The following is a 20,200-nucleotide window of genomic DNA, read 5'->3' as shown; positions in this document are numbered from 1 at the left end:
CCTGGGGCCACAGACTGAGAAATGTTGCAAAGCTTCTTCATCTGAACTTTTGAGGATTGTTCTTCAGGCAGGGCTGTTCAAAGCAACAGGAATTAAGTTCTCACACATGCTCTGGCTTAAACACTTGATCACCGAGAACAGAGGGCAGGCTGAACAAGCTACATTTATTCCATTACGCTTCATTGGGTCACATCAAGAGGAAAAAAGTCAAGCGTTTCGTACTTCAAGGCTATTCAAAAATAAAAGGATCAGAAGACGAAATGCCAACATTAGTACTTCAGAGGTCTCTACAATTAGTTCCATTCAGGCTTATGCATGATCCCAAGGCTTTCAAGACTTTTACTTAGACCAAAGGAGGAAAATACTGTTTTTCCCTCTGAATACACAAAGGTAACAGGACCGCAAATATTTGAACTCGAAATGATGAAAGAGAAGTCAAGCATCCTGGCTCAATGCAAAATGAATTCTTGTGCCCTCGTCATCATCAATAATCAATAACAGAATATAAATTCCGCAGGGGTAGGAGGACTACAGGCATGATCCTATGCTGCTTAAGCAGATTTGTGTTAAATAGCACCTTCCCCCCCCCATGCAGTCTTTTATGCCAAGCAAAATTGTAACCCCACAGGTCAGTCGACCCCCCACCGTCAGGAACATCAGACAATGAAAATGGAGCTGCAGGAAGAGATCAGTAAAAACCGGTCTCCCCTTCTTCCATGAGCAGAGAGGTCGAATAGGAGTCTAGCCCTAGTCTAATAAAATCAGAGTCCAGTAGCACCTTGAAGACCAACATAGATTTATTCAAGGCGTGAGCTTTCGAAGACTCTCTGTCTGACAAAGAGCGCGAAAGCTCACGCCTTGAATAAATCTTTGTTGGTCTTCAAGGTGCTACTGGACTCTGATTTTATTGTGCTACTTCAGACCAACACGGCTACTCATTTGAATCTAGCCCTAGTCCAGAAAAAGAAGAAGAGTTGGTTCTTATATGTCGCTTTTCCCTACCTGAAGGAGGCTCAAAGCAGCTTACAGTCACCTGCCCATTCCTCTCCCCACAACAGACACCCTGTGGGGTGGGTGAGGCTGAGAGAGCCCTGATATTACTGCCTTCCCTTCCCTCTCCCCACAACAGACACCCTGTGGGGTGGGTGAGGCTGAGAGAGCCCTGATATCACTGCTCAGTCAGAACAGCTTTATCAGTGCCGTGGTGAGCCCAAGGTCACCCAGCTGGCTGCATGTGGGGGAGCGCAGAATCGAACCCAGCATGCCAGATTAGAAGTCCACACTCCTAACCACTAGACCAAACTGGCTCTCCTGTCTAGACAGGGACCTTCAAGACGATATATTAAATCTTCTGGACTAACAAGAAATAACTTGGCAGAGAAGAAAAGGAATGAGAACTTTATGGTCAGGCCATGATGAACAGACGTGCTGGTAGGGAGATCCCTTGTCTTCAATCAAAATCAAAATTAGGAATAATGGACTGTTTGAGCTGCTGCTTTTCCAGTAAAACCCAAACTGTAAGCTCTTCCCCGTTTAGGTAATTGCCGCCCACAAGCATCGACTGCTACTGCAACCGACCTGTCACAGCCTGAAGTCCTTATGTCAACTCATTAGCAGCGCGGATGGAAAGCGGCCAGAATGTACGTTGAGCTCATCTGCAAGAACTTCCTGTTGGCAAGAGCAGAAAGCAAAGGCTGGATGAGAACCAGCAGCGCCAACGTGGTCAAGCTCACAGCCCAATTCTCGCTCAGCGAAAATTACTGCGGACGGGAGAAGCCACCCCTGTTCATAAGAAATGCCCTCCCTAAGAGCGGGGTCTCTGTGGCCTACTACTTTCCAGCATGTTTTGAGTGCTGGAAAAGGTTCTCCCCTTTCAGGCTGCTCCCACTTTCACTTTCCAGCCTGCGAGGGACCCTCCTGGCCCTAGCAGAACTCACATTTCAGGGGGAAATGCAGCCTTCATTTGCTGGGGAGAACTGGTTTCTGCACTTCAGTTTTAAAGCTCAAGACCACCTTTTTGTACCTATTATTAAGGGTGGCCAAAATGGCGGCTCTCCAGATGTCCATGGACTACAATTCCCATGAACATCTAGAGAGCCACCGTTTGGCCACCCCTGAACTATATCGTGGCTAAAGGTAAAGGTATCCCCTGTGCAAGCACCGAGTCATGTCTGACCCTTGGGGTGACGCCCTCTAGCGTTTTCATGGCAGACTCAATACGGGGTGGTTTGCCAGTGCCTTCCCCAGTCATTACCGTTTACCCCCCAGCAAGCTGGGTACTCATTTTACCGACCTCGGAAGGATGGAAGGCTGAGTCAACCTTGAGCCGGCTGCTGGGACTGAACTCCCAGCCTCATGGGCAAAGCTTCAGACTGCATGTCTGCTGCATTACCACTCTGCGCCACAAGAGGCTCCTATATATATCATGGCTAGAAAGGCACAAAAAGTGAGGTCTTCCATGAACCGCAGAGCCCTCTTATAAACTCACATGGAGTCCACTCACACATCCAGTTGGAAATCCTCAAGTGGTGGTAAGACAGTTGCAACTCAGCCTTGAAAATCACAATGGAGAAGCTAAAAAGACTTCTTGGTCGATGACTGGGCTGGACCACCCACCCTCCGACCCACAGTGTTCCAACGATGAGTATTATAAATTGCTGCCAATTTGCTCAGGGAAGCCAGGCAGCCACGCTTCATGGAGTGGGCACATGGTGAGAAGACCACAAAACCTACCCACAGCAAGGGAAATTTTTCTCTGACATCGCAATGCCCAGACTTGGCCTCGTCCTCTGCAAAAAGGGTCCACAGTAGCATACAATATGATGCACAGAAGCTCTTTTTGTGATCCTCACTCTGCCCTAGCTCCTTGCAAGCATCTCTATGGAAGTCAACGTTTCAGCCTTTCCAACACGAAGCGCACACAGCCCAGCCCGCAAACAAGAACAAAAATGTGGGTGGATAAGGACCAATGGTGCGCTGGGCAGCAACACATTAACAAAATGCCAGTTTACTCCTATGTGAATTTTGATGTGATCAATCAAGTGGCGAGTTGCAGCCACTAAATCCAGCTGCAGCCCCCTTCCCCTCTGACCTGCCCAGGCAAATATTGCTACCTGCCTGGGCAAGAGGCAGAATTAGCAGGAGGAAGCAGTGACTTACTTTTACAAGCTCTAAAGCAGGCACTGTGTCCTTGTTCCAGTCAAGTGGGAGACTCCCTTTCCTACAGAAGTGTTATCAACGTAACTCACTGCGTAAGGAAACACAGCTTCTTGACAAGGGAACATGAACCGTGGATTGTTTAAAAATCAAGTCTGTGGAAGCCATTTTTCCACACAAGCTATGTTTGAAGACAGCAGAATAGCATCTAAAAAAGAAATTACTGAACCCTAAGCTATGCATCCGAAAGTTCACAGAGAAACATTTGGATCATTCTTTTCCGAACTGAGAAATTACTAATCTGCTCCCTTTGGAGAAAGCCACCTGTGATTAATCTTTTCCACTCACAGAATTATCTCAGAACCGTGGGTAGAAAAAAGTGTTATTTTGGCTTTTTCGTTATTACTGCTTAACCCTAATTTGGTATTTTAAGTATCAAGAACTCTTTGTGTTTAAAGACCTCTGCTTCAGAGAAGCTCAGCTCTCATTGCTGCCCTTCTATCTTTTCCCACCATTCCGCTTAAATTATACCATATAATCGGAGCCAGTTTGGTGTAGTGGTTAGGAGTGCGGACTTCTAATCTGGCATGCCGGGTTCGATTCTGCACTCCCCCACATGCAGCCAGCTGGGTGACCCTGGGCTCATCACAGCACTGATAAAATTGTTCTGACCGGGCAGTGATATCAGGGCTCTCTCAGCCTCACCCACCCCACAGGGTGTCTGTTGTGGGGAGAGGAATGGGAAGGCGACTGTAAGCCGCTTTGAGCCTCCTTCGGGTAGGCAAAAGCGGCATATAAGAACCAACTCTTCTTCTTCTTCTATATGCTACTCCTGGTCAGGCAGCACCACTTCCTTCTTTTACCAAAGGCCTTCTTCTCAGCTTTCATCTCCCTCCTGGTTTATTTTTCTCCTGTGCCCACTCCCAGGGCACTCCTTCCTGCAGTTTCATGAACCACTGGCACAATATTTTAGTGAAAGCATGGCAAAGTGTCCCTTAACGGCATTCTTGTCATGTAGACCAGGGGTAGTCAACCTGTGGTCCTCCAGATGTTCATGGACTACAATTCCCATGAGCCCCTGCCAGCGTTTGCTGACAGGGGGCTCATGGGAATTGTAGTCCATGAACATCTGGAGGACCACAGGTTGACTAGCCCTGATGTAGACTGCATGGCCAGTACTGGATCAACCTCCTGGCAGGTCCTCCTTCCAGCCGTGAACCTCAGGATTCAAACCTGTTTCAAAATACATGCACATTCTCTCCAGGCTGCTAAGACTTTTACACACATGGCTTTTAATCCACCCCCTACAAATGCTTTAGGATGCTTTGGGCTGATCCTGCATTGAGCAGGGGGTGGGACTAGATGGCCTGTATGGCCCCTTCCAACTCTATGATTCTATGATTCTAAATAATTCTACAACTTGCTATGCCTGCCTGTTCACACATACCCATAAGGAGTCATTTGTGGCATAATGATCGATTGAGTGGGAAGGAGGACGAAGAAGCAGTTCTTTTCTAACCTACAAAAGCTTCCTGTCTGGTTGCTTGGAAAATGTTCTTGCTCACGCCAACCGACTAATCTGGATTGATATCAACCAAGGGGATAATGTGTTTTTCCTGATGTACAAATGGCTGTCAGATTGCATCTTCCAACTGAGGGTACATGAATGAAGGCACTGGTATGTACCTAGGTTAATCTCCATGATAAAAAGCACTTTTAGCAAATAGCTCTTAAGACGTGCAAGCCCTCTGAGGTTACATCATGTATCTTTCTTCACACATCACCCAGCACAGACTCAAAAGCATTAAGTCAGTAAACAAAATAGGCAGTGACACATCATGACTAGAATAATGCATCACGGTAATGAAAACATTCTTACAGCACAAAGACGTTTCGCTTTTCTCCTCGCCCAAGGCCAGCAGAAATGGCCTTCAAGCACCTACTTGAGTAGTAAACCACTCAGGTTTTAGCTTTTCGGAACACTTCAAAAGGAGGACGTGGCAAGAAGGACAGAAAACAGACTGGCACACAAGCCACGAAGGACTGTTGACTATCCGGGGCAACGGCTCAGCCAATTGCATGAAGCACGATGCTGTGCTCCACAGGCCACTGGTGCAATCCTGCAGGGTTCTTCTTACATTGTTGTAAAGCTCACACCAGCGTCCTGGCAGGCCGTGGCTGCAGCTCTTCCACTTTGAGGGTTAGTGGGCAAGCTGCCCTGCTAGGAAGCCCCAGGGGAAAGCTTTCCAACATCAAAGAAGAATATGGGTGTCGGAGGAAGTAAGTAGAAAGTGTGTATGTGGGTCTGACGAGGGCTGAGCTTGACGTCCGAGGCGGGATCTGGGCAGGCTGGATCCTCACTGCACACTGGTCAGTTCCATAGAAGAAGAAGAAGAGTTGGTTCTTATATGCCGCTTTTCTCTACCCGAAGGAGGCTCAAAGCAGCTTAACAGTTGCGTTCCCTTTCCTCTCCCCTCAACAGACACCCTGTGAGGTGGGTGAGGCTGAGAGAGCCCTGATATTCCTGCTCGGTCAGAACAGCTTTATCATTGCTGTGGTGAGCCCAAGGTCACCCAGCTGGCTGCATGTGGGGGAGTGCAGAATCGAACCCGGCTTGCCCGATTAGAAGTCCACACTACTAACCACTACACCAAACTGGCTCCCACCTGCTACAACGTGTATTCCACTGCTGAGATCACCAATAAAGAGCTGTGCATTTCCCTAGTAGCCTGGCGTTCTTCCTACGAACCCACGTATTTTACAGAGAGAAGAAGCTAAGAAGACTGGTGCGCTATTATGCTGCATTGCCAGGAGCATAGGATCTAGATCAGCCTTTCTAGACTTTTACCATTGAGAACCCCGGAAACATTCTTCAGGCTTTGAGAAACCTCAGACCTGGTGCGACTGTGCAGGATACGGCTGCGAAGCACAGCAGTGTACACACCCACCTGGGACCCCACCCACTCAGGAAACCCTTCCAGGATTGTCAAGAAATCCCAGCGTTCCATGAAAACCTGGTCTAGATCGAGGGCAGTTAAAATTCACATGGGTTAGCCTTGATTGGGAATACTGTGTCCAGTCCTGGGTGCTGCAGTTCAAGGAGGCTATTAACAAGCTGGAACAGGTTCACAGAAGGTTAACCGGCTGGAATCCATGCCTGACTGGGAGAGAGTTGGGTAGAGGTTGGATATGTGCAGCTTGGCGAAGAGGAAGACAAAGGACGAAATGATAGCTGTATTTATGTATGTAAAAAGTAGATTCAAGTGGGGAGCCGTGTGGGTCTGAAGCAGCAGAACAAGTTTTGATCCCAGTGGCGCCAATAAGACCAACGCACACTCACATTGTTCATTGTACGTGAGGAAGTGTGCATGCACATGAAAGCTCCTACCTTGAATAGAAATGTGCTGATCTTAAAGGTGCCACTGGGCTCTAAATTTGTTCTACGTAAATGGTAGACATGTTGAGGAGAGGTCCTATTTGTGTACCGAAGCTTTAGAGCAGGGGTAGTCAAACTGTGGCCCTCCAGATGTCCATGGACTACAATTCCCATGAGCCCCTGCCAGCAAACGCTGGTGTGGGCTCATAGGAATTGTAGTACATGGACATCTGGAGGGCCGCAATTTGACTACCCCTGATTTAGAGACAAGGGCTAGGAGCAATGGATTCAGATTACACAAAAGGAGCCTCCACTTAAATATTATTAGAATTTCCTGCCAGGGACGGCTCTTCATAGATGGAATTATGCTGCCTTGGAGGGTGGTGGTGTCTCTTTTGTCAGAAGTATTTAGGAAGACCAAATGTTGTGATAACCAATGTTGGAAAAGTTTAGATAAAGTTGGTTCCTTTTTTTCATATGGGGTGGAAATGCGAAAAAGTTTTAAAATTTTGGGCTAAAGTTCATACTATTATGCAGAAAATGTGGGGTTTGAGTTTTCCTTTGAAACCCGAATCTATGTTATTAAGCACACCACCGCAGTGCCTCCCAGCTCAAACTAGAAGCTTATTTTTTTACATGACAACAGCAGCAAGGTTAGTCCTGGCCAGAAAGCCCAAGAAGTGCCTTCAATATTGGATTGGTTGAATTAACTGGCAGATTTTGCTAAGATGGCCAAACTGACGTTGATTTTTTCAAGAACAATGGGGCCCTTATCTGAATTACCAAAGAAGATAAACTAAAATGGAATATTGTATGGAGGGGGTTGACAGTAAAACATATGTAGAGCATAATTTACTTGATGTTTACTAACTCATCTGTTCTATTTCTATCTTTTATGAAAAATAAAAATTGCACTTAAAAAAAGAAGAAGTTTTCAGGAAGAGATTGGATGAGCTGGACTGGATGGCCTTTTGTGGTCTCTCCCAGCTCTGCTTGACTGATTCAGAAATCACTCAAAGATGGAAGTAGTCAGCCACTAACTGCTCCCAAGTTTCCCCTCTCCTCTATCCCGCTCCAGCCCTGCCATCAGTTGACAATTACAGGCAGGGAATACTAGCCTCAGCTGGGGCAGGGCACCTGCTTCTCAAGAATTCTGAATTAGCTCACGGTGCCACTCATGGTCCTGCACATGTGCAGACAATGATGTTGATCTAAGGCTATTTTTAGCGCTCATCACAACACAAGTTTGCAGCTCTGGCGGAGCTAGACAAACATCCCCAAAAGATTTTCCCCTCCCAAAGCGCCACAGAACGGTAGTCAAGCCCCAAGATGATCTGCAGTGGGAAATGAAAGAAGGTAAGCAATCTCTGGGCTTGTCTCATCAAATCTGAGGACACTTCTCAGTGCAATAGCCATTGGCTAATACCAGCCTTTCTCAGCTTTTTTACCATTGAAAAAATCCCTAAAACCTTCTTCAGGCTTCAAGAAACCCCCAAAAGTGTTGCAGTCATGGGCTGGGAAGGGCTGGGAAGCATAGCTGTGTACATGCCCACCCAGGACCCTTCCCCTTCCTACCCTATTCAAGTCCAACACTTGGGAGAGGGTCAACATGACCATGTATTTATCACCAGATAAATATTTAACGCATTAAAAAAATATATTAAAAGCTCCCACCCATTCGGGAAACCCTTCCAGGACCGTCAAGAAACCCCAGGGTCTCACAAAACCCTGGTTTATGCAAAGGTTTATTAGCTATTTTCCCAAGGGTTCCATTTTCTTGCTGTTTCAGAGATGGGGGAGGGGGGAGAACTGCCCCCAAAAGTGTCGGTGTGAAATACATTTGCACAACACACTCCCACCCCCAACAGCAGAGTAAAATTCTGAGACTCTACCTAAACAGGCTCAGGGAATTCACTTCTCTTGAGGCTACAAATTATTGCTGGGTTTACCAAGAATTCCTTGGAGCTTTATGTGTAATCTTTTGGAGGGACTTGGTCAGGTGTGACAGAGCTGCTACTAGTAGCCATTCCCAGTGACGAGTGGATTTTGCAGGAAAAATTGGATTGTTTTCCAGTTCCATCTTAAATAAATCCTTAAATAATGTTAGCAAAATTTAAATAATGCTAGCAAATAAAGCATGTATAATGTGAATGAGTCTGGACCACGTACAAGTGACGGGGTTTAGCCCACCTCACATGACCGATCTGGAACACAACAGCCATGACAACTTTTGGTAAGTGTGGGGAAGAAAATTTCCTACAGAAAGATTTAGCATTGAAAAATTTCCACCCCACATCACTGCCCACGCCTAGAACTACATCGGATTAAATAAGCAGCATCTTATTTATTTATTTTATTTATTCCACTTCTAGGCCGCCACTCCCATGACCGGCTCATGGCAGTTAACGATCTGGCCAAAACCACGTTAAAACCCATAATAAACCCCCTTAAAATAACAACATAATCCAAAAAGCCAAGCCAACCGGCGACTGGTAACTCTCCACGTCCCCTTGCTCATACAGACAGATACATCTCCAGGGGGATTAGAGGAGCTGCCCAGATCTTAATCAATGAAAATAAGGAAAAATAAGTAAAAAATTCTGTTCTATATTTGGAGCCAATTTCGAATTTTTCCAGAAAAACAATCAGGCACACAATGCTTGCACAAGCTAGGAAAAATTCCATATTGATCCAAGTAACTGAATTTCACCAGCCTCACTAGGTGAAAGGTTGTTTCATTTCAAAAGCACACAAAAAATCCCAACCCCATCCCCCTTAAAAGAACCTCATTCCAGAAAGACGTGTTCCTGGCACTGTTTGCTACATTCTCAGCCTTATCATCAGTTTCTCTAAACCAAGATTGGAACATCTGTGGATTCCTCATTGTTAAGCTTTCCATAAATATGTAGCGCATACACATGAAACCCAATAGTCAATGACTGATTACAAAACAGGCAATCTTTTAAAGAAAATCAACGGCAAAATCATAAACACCATACATTGAGTTAAATTCCCCCCCCCCTTTCCAGACACTAGCTGAATTGCTCCAGGTTTAAAAAATCTATTTTTGGAGTTTTCTTCCTCATCATCTTAGGCTCAACACACACACAGTGCTCTTATACTTAAGTGTTTCGGAGTATCTCACTCAGAGCCCCACTGCAGATACTGTCTTCATGCAGGTATTCCTACCTCTTTAGCGACAGAGTACTACCTCTGGTGTTACATTAGTACCGATGTTTTGCTAACAGGTTATAAGCCTGATTAGGAGTTGGTCTACAGGCCATGATATGGTGTTCTTTGTGTTCATGGAACACCAATGCAGACAACACCTCTTAAGAATTAGCTCCAAAACTTGAAAGAATGGAAACATCCACCCACGTTAATAGAACTTTCCCCAAGTCTGCACTAAGTCTCAGATGCAGCAATTAGTGCTCCTTGTAAATTAACTTCCTCGAGAAAGGCTTCAGCCCCCACCCCCCCAGACCAGCCTTTCTCAAGTTTTTTACTATTGAAAACCCCCTGAAACATTCTCCAGGCTTCGAGAAACCCCAGAAGTGGCATGATCATGCCCAATATGGTTGGGAACCCTAGCTGTGTACATGCCCACCTGGGGCTCCTCCCCTTCCCACCCTCTCCAGGCCTATCATTGGACATTTTGGTAGGGGTAGATTGACATGACCATATATGGCAGGGGTAGTCAAACTGCGGCCCTCCAGATGTCCATGGACTACAATTCCCACAAGCCCCTGCCAGCATTCGCTGGCAGGGGCTCGTGGGAATTGTAGTCCATGGACATCTGGAGGGCCGCAGTTTGACTACCCCTGATATATGGCCACATCACCCAATAAATGTTTAATACATTTTAAAACATATTAAAAATTAATTAACTTCCACCCATTCGGGAAACACTTCCAGGGCCATCAAGAAACCTTGGTTGAGAAAGCCTGGGTTAGCCTGTAAAGAGGGAGCAACAGCCATGCTAAGACTCACAGTACTCTGATCCTGCCATTCTGCCTGCTTGAGGGCTGCTTTTTCAAAATCATCTTTGTCAAAGACGAAGGGAGACATCTATTCGGCTCTAAAATAACTCCTAGCACAAACTCCTCTGCCTGAGCCAAGGGTAATAAAACAGACAACTCCTTGCTGGATGTATTTATGTGACGGGAATATCACAGCCCAATTCCCTGCAAGACAACCTTGCAGTAGAACGAACATGTGTGAACAGCCAACTGAGGAAAACAGCTCTCTAATATAATGCTGCATAATCTTCTAGAGCCTGAAAAAGCTACGGGGGAAGCACAGACTTCATGTCCACGACCTTACTGCCACTAGACTGGCAACGGCTGCAACGCTAGCTTTAAAAGGTCCTGAAAATCACTGTGCTACTATCTCCCTTGCCTTCTGCCATGGGGAGTGGTGAAAGGACAATGCCACATCTATTTAGGAATCTCTCGTCAGTGAGATACTAGAAAGGGGAGGGCGGGGAATGCAATTCTAGACGGAAACGTTTCTGCACGTGAAAATAGGTATGTTAAAATAAGTACAGTATTTGCTGGCATCTAAGACTACTTTCCCCCCCTGAAAAACTTGCCTCCAAGTGGGGGGGTCGTCCTATATGCCGGGTACACTACAGTTGGGATAGACATAGCTGCCCATAGTGGCCCATAGTAATGTAATGTAACAAACTCTATATTTTGAGTGGAAATGCTGGGGGGTCGTCTTATACGCTAGCAAATATGGTAAATCAGAGGGGCCACCTCTCCCAAAACGTCTGGCAGAGAGCATTACATTCATCCAGAGAAAATCTGTTGGCAGTCCCTGGCCCCTAAAGACATCCGCCTGGCCTCGATCAGAGCCAGGGCCTTTTCAGCCCTGGCTCCGGCCTGCTGGAATGAGCTGCCAGCCGAGACCAGGGCCCTGACAGAGCTCTCACAGATCCTCAGGGTCTTCCACCAGGCCTATGGTTCCGGCCAGAGCGATCCAATAAATATGGGCCTCCTTCTGCCCCTCTTAGACCCCCCCTCTCTTTTTTCCATGCCTTGGAGAGAGGCAATCAGCCATAGTCAATGGGCAGGCAGCGACAAATGGGGGCAGGATTTTTTTTTTGGGGGGGGGGTAGTTTAGTATTAATTAGTGAGATGCATTGTTAACTTTTAAAATTGTAAGGATTTCCACTTAGATAAACTAAACTCTTTATGTATTTCTAACCATGTTGCAAACCGTCCTGAGCCCATTATGGGAGAAAGGCAGAATAAAAATCCAATGATTATAAATGTCATCTGATCCTATACCCCAGCTGTTATCGAGCCAGGGGACACCAGCAGGCTACAAAGAGTAAATGCTCACAACTGCCCAGGATACCCAGCCACAGGAGAATTTTATTTGCGGGATTTCTCCATGATTCACTACTCCAGCCTGCCTGCTTCCAGTCAGTCTGTGCCGGGAGTGGGTGAATGCCACATCTGCGCCGGGTGGGACTAGGTGCCAGGAGTGGAATTACTCATCTTCAGCCAATGCTGTCCCCTGAGCCTCTGAATGAATCACTGCTCTCATCTTTGGGAAGATGCTCAGAACAGTAACTTACGCAGGAACACCAAGAGCTGAGAAGCTCTTTAAGAACTGTCAATTACTCCTCTCTCTCAAGGCTGCAGCTCAATGCCTACTTAGCCGGGAGCCAGCCTTATGGGGCAGAGGGAACGTTTCTGATTAAACCTGAACAGGATCACACTGTCAACGCAAAACTATTTCAGGTGTAGGGGGGTGAAACATGTCTCCCAGTTATAATTCAAAGGGGGGGGGGGGAGAACCACGTATCACAATTGTCTGAAATGTTGAAAACACGGCTCTAAGCAGTTGTGGTGAGCCAAGATCAAATCCCAGGCCAACACTGGCGCAGTAGCCACAGCAAGCTGCACTGCAAATATTCCCTTACTGGATTCCACTGCAGCTGTAAAAGAAGCTAAAAGGCTGGAGAGAGGCTGCACACCACCCTGAAAGTTGTTTTCTAGTGGCTTAAAAGCTGGAGCTGGCAGCACAAATCAGCACCACAGTTTCTTTGCAGTCCTATGTGTTTTATAGGAAGTCGGGCAAAACCAACAAGCCTACCTATCAAGAAGAGCACGCTGCCTTAATAGCCATAAATACAGATGTCTACTTGCGGCGGGATAAAGCCAAGAATAAGAACAGCCAGTTTGTCCCAAAAGGCCAGTTCCACTTTGAATCACTGTGAGGGGGTGGGTGACTGCTACATCTGCACTTGGGTATGACTGTATGCAGAAGTCCGTTGCGTTATTCAAGCCAGAAGCATTCTGGAGTGCAGACATGGGACTGTCTCAGTTGCCACTTCTGGATGGCATCTAGAGATATTATCTGCAGAAATACCATGTTTTTATCATCATCACTATTATTATTGTTATTATTTGATTTATTTCCTGCTGCTTCCAAAGCCAGCTCGTGGTGGGTTACAGTGTCCGTTAAAAACCCATTGAAACCCGCAATATTAAAAGACATAAAATCCCATAACATGGCAGAAACCCCCACCACCACCCATCCCCACTACTGGAGGGGCAAGGAAGGAGGTCAAGATGACTCAGTCTAATACTCACACTCAGGGGGGCCCTATCGATCTCCCTCGCCAACCCCAGCCCTCAACCATAGACCTGGAGGAAGCGCACCTAGGCGCCTGATATTCAGGAAGGGGCATACCTAATTAAAAGTTTGGGTTTAAGAGGAGCTCATGAACTGGACCAGGATCCCATATCTGTTTGAAGGAACTGGAGCCTCCACAAGTTGTAAGGTGCAGGCCACTCCTGGCCCATCCACGGGACAAGTGGACCCAAGCTTGTTGGCCCCTCTGCCCTTCTCTTCCTGATTAACCTTGCTGTGAAGGCAGGCAGGCAGTGCAGTCCCACTGACTGGCTTGACAGCTTAACTCCACCCGCTTCCAGTACAAGCTCTATCCCAATGGGCCACCTGTTCTCTCTATTGTTGGCAAAAGGCTCAAGCTATTTTGGGACTCCACAATGTTACGTCAGGGAAAGCTTCTGTCTTTACTTTTTCAGTGTAAAGCTGTAAGTCGTCAATGGAGTTGGATACCGGGCCGGAGGTGAGCACGCAGAACATTTTCCAAGAGCGAGAAGGTAGGATGTCCCACAGAAAAAATCCTCCGGCTACTCCAGGCTAACCCTCTCCTAAGCCTCACAATTTCAGAGCCTTCTGCAATGGGAATCAGCTCACCCGGAATTCCTGAGCATCTGATTTCATAGCTGCTATATATGACACATCACACCACCCTGCAGAAGTGATGCAGCCCGGAACCCTCATTGCGGAGGAGCAAAATGGCACCGGGCTACGGGGATGTCACCATAAGGCTTGATGAAACACGTCGAGGCCCAACAAAAGTACGCCAACCACCCACTTACCTCCTGCTGTGAAAGCACCAGGAATAACCCGTGGCAACCTACTCAGTGCAACATTTGCCACTGCAATCTCACCAGGTCAGAAGGAGGAGTTGGCACTTTTCTCTACCCGAGGGAGTCTCAAAGCGGCTGACAATTGCCTTCCCTTTCCTCCCCCCACAACAGACACCCTGTGAGCGAGGTGAGGCTGAGAAAGCCCGGATATTACTGCTCGGCCAGAACAGCTTCATCAGTGCTGTGACTGGCCCAAGGTCACCCAGCTGGCTGCATGTGGAGGAACAGAGAATCAAACCCAGCTCACCAGATTAGAAGTTGGTGCTCCTAACCACTACACCAAGCTGGCTCAGTAGAGGTGGTGCTACTTAATACAAGATGTCTGAATACTGGCAGCAACACTGATGCCCTGTACAAGTGAACAAAACCATCTCCTCACACAAACAACTCGATGTTCTTCTATTTAAGTACCGTTATCCTGCTTTTCTCCCCACACTAGAGATTCACAGGGGCTTACAAACAAAATACACATGCCTCCTTCCCCCATGCAAAAATAACAAGGGTGCCCTGAGTTGGTAAAGGTCCTGGTACAGCTCACACAGTTGTACAAGCTGTGGGCTAAGAGCTTAGAGCAGGGGTAGTCAAACTGTGGCCCTCCAGATGTCCATGGACTACAATTCCCAGAAGGCCCTGCCAGCATTCGCTGGCAGGGGCTTCTGGGAATTGTAGTCCATGGACATCTGGAGGGCCACAGTTTGACTACCCCTGGCTTAGAGCCTGAAGACTTTGCCTTGCGCATTGGGGTACCTCCCAGGGTTTGGGATACTTGCAGAAAAGCCTACAAGGTCTTTCAGTGTGCAAGGCATCACGTAGATGGGTGCTGGAAAGCCTCAGGAAGGAGCAGCAAGCTCTTTGGCATATTAATTTTATTCATACAGGGGAACTGAGACTTGCACCTTTTGCTTGTGAAGGAAAGACCATAATCCAAAGGAGAGCCTATGCCAGCCTTTTTCAACCTTTTGACCGTGGAGGAGCCTCTGAAATAAACATTCAGGCTTTGAGGACCCAGGAAGTGATGTCAGCTTGCCACGCCTCCCTGCCACGCCTCTCAGAAGTGGCATAACCATCTGCAACATTCACCCTCCTTCCACTCCCTCCCTCCATCTTTATTACTACTATGGTGGCTTTGTCTCACGTAGGCCGGAAAGAAGGGCAGGAGCTGAGAAGACATGCCACAACGGACCTTTGACTGTTACATCAGGAGTAGTCAAACTGCGGCCCTCCAGATGTCCATGGACAACAATTTCCATGAGCCCCTGCCAGCAAACCCTGGAAGGGGCTCATGGGAATTGTAGTCCATAGACATCTGGGGGGACGCAGTTTGACTACCCGTTTTACATCCATGGCCGATCCACCAATCCCTCTGAGTGGAGGTAGCCAGACATGCGAGCGTGCAAGGAATGGTAGAACGCAACACAATGCTCACAACTTCCACAGAATAAGAAAAGGAGCATGGGAAAGACAACCCAACTGCAAATGTGATCCCACCCAACTGACTATACTTCAGCACAGGTCAGGTTTTAAAGCAATTGTAACGTTTGCGCAAAATGCTTGTTCAATTACGAACCGGGGACCATCACGAGAACCCCATGCGTCATCCCATCATGAAGCAAGCGACGTGCAAAGCGAGCAGCTCGTGCAGAGCCAAGCAAATGAAATCAAAGCTTGACAAAGTCTCTGGCTACAAGGAGACTACAGTTTTCCTACAACCTGTTTAAATACGTACTGTTTAGAACAGGGTTTGGAGATGAGCAGATAGTCCATCTTGCTCCGTTGTCTGACATTCATACATGTCAACTCCCTGTGTTACATTCCTTGTTTCTGAGGGTCATAAAGCCCTGCTGATTTATGGGCATGCCTTCAAGTCTATTTGGCACAGCTTGAAGCCACAGCATCTCATGAACATTCAGTATCTTTGGGTGAAAGTGGAGTGCTGCAGGATAACTGACAATCTAGACTTCCCATTCTCCACAAGTAGCAGCAGTACTGTATGCAGTGGTATAAAACACAAGACAAATGATTTCACAATCATTTCAAAATGGCTTCTGCAGTCTGACAGCTCTGGGGGAATCAATCTAAACCTGAAACTGCTCAAGTGCAGACACACCATATGGAATTTTCTATGAGCATAAAATACGCCTTCCTTAACAGTTAGTTTGGTGCCAGCTCCACTAATGCTGTTTTATGTTTGTGGACATGGACATAGACCACAAGGCAGAGTCTGGATGGGTCATGGCCAAGACCCTGAAAGCCAATATGCTAAAAAAGTCATCATTATGACATCACTGGTCCTGAACCTAAAGAGTGGCAAACCCTGGGCTAAAACTCCATCGCCACCTGCTCTTTCGTCTACTACTGGGCCTAAGATCAGCTGCCTTATCAGAAGGTCAACTGTTTCTGCTTCTGTAACGCACAGGAGAACTGCTGTTTAGCAGTTTACAGTGGCCAAATGGACAGTCGCTGCCTTGGAGAATAGTAACTAATCAGACCCATCCAAAAGGGGAATGCAGGAGGATATGCTTGAAGATAGCCACTGGGTCTCTCTAACCTGAAAATCACTACAAACGGCTTTTGAAAAGCACTTAAGGACCCACGATCACAAAATCCCAGTTCAGGAGCAAATATCTCCTTTGGGCTTCAATAATGACCTGAAGGCAGAACTTTGAGTTATAGCACCCCGGACAAAGAGTCTCTTCACTGGTCAATGCATTTATAGACTAGATCAGGGGTAGTCAAACTGCAGCCCTCCAGATGTCCATGGACTACAATTCCCAGGAGCCCCTGCCAGCGAATGCTGGCAGGGGGCTCCTGGGAATTGTAGTCCACGGACATCTGGAGGGCCGCAGTTTGACTACCCCTGGACTAGATCATTGCGAGTTCGCCTCCTTCAAGTTTTCGTCACGCCACCAAAAACTGTTGGCTGGGAGAGGGACTCTTTTCACGCTGCGTGAGTAACCATCTGATATGCACAGAAGAATCAGGTGACATTTCGGCCTCTCACTCTCTGCTCTTGGTGGTGACACAAACCACGAATGACTCTACCTTTTCCTTGAGCTCCATTGTGTCTCAGTGTTTCTGACTCTCTCGGGGGGGGGGGGGGATTGCTGTGTGAAGAGAGAAAATGAAGCCTCCCTTCTTCCCAGCCCATTGGAATAGTGTGTAGGGTCAAGCCCAGCTATCAGGTTGCGTTCTCCATCACCACCATCTTCAGCTACCACCCTTATTACGTTGACTCGCCCTTCGGCGTTACCTGAAGCACCTTGCCTCAGTACATAAGAGTCTGGGCTAATTTATGCAATGTGCCACTATGCTCTGACAGAGTGACAGAACTAGCCTTAAAGAGGCTGAAGTCTGGTACTCTTTACCGCCTCCTTTTGATTAAACAGAGACAAATTGATGCCTCAAGCATACATGCTGGGGGGAGGTGGGGAGTACCGCACACAGCCACCAATGAATGACGGCAGCTAACTGTGAATATGTCACAATGGAAGAGTGGGAGGAAGCATTTCCTGACTCAGGATGTGCCAACACAGCTCAGTTGTTTTCTTTAAAGGCATTCTTTCCCTGATATCTGCTGTTGCTGTAAATAACCAGGGTCGTACTGGCACATATAACCTTCTGCTCTGGTCTCTGAGAGCTAATAGATGGGGCAAAAGCAGAGACCTTCTAAAAAGAAGTCCCAGAAACACTAGAGCTACCAAGGACCCAAATGAAATCACACAGCATTTCTTCAAGTCGTCTCTGAACAAGTCAGGTATCCGTTTCCTCCTCTAGAGTGAACGCACTATGACTACAGACACACGAGTAAAGAGCATGAAATAGCATCCCTGATAATAGCTTTCTAAGAGCATTCAAGTCCCCCTCCCGGAGAGAAATCAGGGCCTGTTGATCAGAATGAATGGTACCTTCGGATGCATATGTCAAAATGGCACTTCCAGTGAATCACTTCTAAACTCCATCAATGTGAAAAGACCATCTTGCAAATGCCATACTGTCCTGCCACAATCACTCATCTTGTCCTCTAACTCCACCATAAATCTCACATCTCTGGCCTAGAGGATGAAGAACTGCATATGTAATACATCACTGGCTGAACTGCCACAAAAGCCAATTTCAAAGATGGGGCTGTAAGGATCTGTGCCGGGGGTCCCCAAGCTTTTTGAGCCTGTAGGTACCTCTGGAATTTTGACACAGGGTGCTGGGCACAACCACAAAACGGCAGCCTGGGGAGGCAAAGCCACACACACACACAGGAAGCCTAAGTGAAGTTTTGAGGAGGGCATGATTTAAAAGTATTCTGGGACAGAAGAGAGAGAGAGAATAAAACCAATACTGCTTGGGGCAGCTATCAGAGAAAGAATATTCTTTTAATCTGCAGAGCCAATCGGATTTCCAGTAGCCAATCAGAAGCCCTGCTTGGTAAGAGTCCCACCTGGTTCCAATCACTTTCTATGAAAACACTCAATGGGCACCAAGAAAGGTGTTGGTGGGTGCCACATAGAGACCCCTGATAGACATATTCATGAGGAAAGACCCTCACACAGGAATGCGCAGCTGAGGATGGAACTTACTGATGCTCAGAGTATGTTCTTGATCGCGTGGAAAGGGCACCCCCTGAATACAAGCCCTTGCAATACTACTGGATCAGTCCCACACTCCAGTAGCTCCTGCGGGGGAGCTTAAGAAGTCCAACCAAAAGCAGCTCCCTTCTTGGTGAGCCGCTGACTCACGAAGATACAGTTGCTGACCTCACCTGTCAGTAGCTACAGGTCTATTATTAAGCAGCAAATTAGCCGTAGACCACCTTTTTGTGCAAGAGAGGCTTAAAGACAGCAGCTTTAAACCCCCCAAGGCCAAAGCAAGTTCTTCACAAGGCACCAAAGCATGACACACACCTACATACGTAGGCCTCAGCAGCTTCTTAATGCGTCTGATACTATTGACAGCAAACAAATACTGGAAAGAGGGAAAGAAAACAAGAACCAAGTGCTGCATTATTGGGGGGGAGGGAATAGAAGAGAGGCATATTTCAGCCTACTTGGATAAAAGGGGTCCCCCTTCCCTAACGCACGGAGATAACTAAGATTTCATTCGTGCACCTCAGTCCAACGACGTTAAAAGGGTTGCAAACGAGAACAAGTAACCCAAAACAGTCTGGTCTTCAATGAAGAATGCAATTTGGGAGGGGGGGGGAGTCAAGGCCAGACGCCCACCCAGCCCTTTTTAAAAGAGAAATCAGGCGCATTCCCGACCTTGTTGAGGAAGGGAAGAGGGGCGGGGGCTCGCATCCCAAGGATACCCCCACTTACCTGGAAGGAGGTCACTGGGGAGGGGAGACCGGGGCAGATAGATTGATAGTCGTGATCTTCCCCACCCGGGGCGGTGGGAGGACTCATTTAAACCTGGGGGAGACCCTAAGCGGCGCCCCCCGGGGAAACGCGCCCTTTCCTCCCGCCGCCCGCCCGCCTGCCCGCCTGCCTCTTACCGGGTTGGGGTTCCTCCCGCCCGCCGGTCCCTCCTCCCCTCCCTCTGCGCAGGCCGGGGCTGCAGGGCGAAGGCCGAGGTCCCCTAGGGAGGGGAAGATGGTCAGCTAGCAGCTCCGTGCCTTGAGCGGGGAGGGGAAGGAGCGGGGAAGCGACGGCGACGGCGGCTCTGGCGGTGACAGGCCAGACCGGACAGACCACCCGGCCCCGGCTCCGGTCGGCGATAACAATAGGGCTGCCGGCGCAGCCTCCCTGTTTATATAGCCGGCGTCACGTGACCCCGCCGCCGCCTAAAGAGACGCTAGCTGCCGCGGAGACGCATGGGAAATGTAGTGACGCCCAGACTGGACTCGGACGTGCGCCTGCGCGACGGCACTGGCGCGCGCCAAGAGAAGGCGGAGGAAGAGGAAGAGACGAGGCGATCTGCGGAAGGACTTTGCTTCCAAGGTAACGGCGGCCGCGGAGGTGAAGGGAAAGAGCTGTGGCTTCTGGGAAATGGAGTCCGGGAAGGTAAAAGGGCGCACACGACAAAAGCGCTAATGCACACGTGTGTGCTCCGTATGCCCCATCCAGCGGCTGCAAAGAGAAAGGCAACGCAATTCTTTACTATCCTTCTGTCCCCTTCTCTCACACTAAAGAATTAAAATGCAAAGAAGCATGTGACTTCTGAATGACATATCCCCTTTTTAGAAAGATTCTAGTGGAGCCGTGTT

The 20,200-nt window shown here is 47.8% G+C and overlaps 1 protein-coding gene across 2 annotated transcripts in view; it reads right to left on the bottom strand.

Moving 5' to 3' along the window:
- The window catches only part of CSRNP2 (cysteine and serine rich nuclear protein 2), a 54,009-nt gene extending 34,232 nt beyond the window's left edge, over nucleotides 1-19,777 (bottom strand). Inside the window, exons 1-2 of one of the 2 annotated variants that reach the window (XM_077328926.1) lie at nucleotides 19,490-19,777; nucleotides 1,579-1,668 (exon numbers count right to left, since the gene is read on the bottom strand). The gene's annotated coding sequence lies outside the window, so the exon portion shown is untranslated. The remainder of the gene's footprint in view (nucleotides 1-1,578; nucleotides 1,669-19,489) is intronic. The other variant, XR_013229584.1, reaches the window with a different exon arrangement.
- Between the last annotated feature and the right edge of the window lie 423 nt (nucleotides 19,778-20,200).

Source organism: Paroedura picta, chromosome 3, assembly GCF_049243985.1.
Source record: "Paroedura picta isolate Pp20150507F chromosome 3, Ppicta_v3.0, whole genome shotgun sequence".
Lineage (NCBI taxonomy): Eukaryota > Metazoa > Chordata > Lepidosauria > Squamata > Gekkonidae > Paroedura > Paroedura picta.
This window is presented reverse-complemented; position numbering and strand designations above follow the sequence as displayed.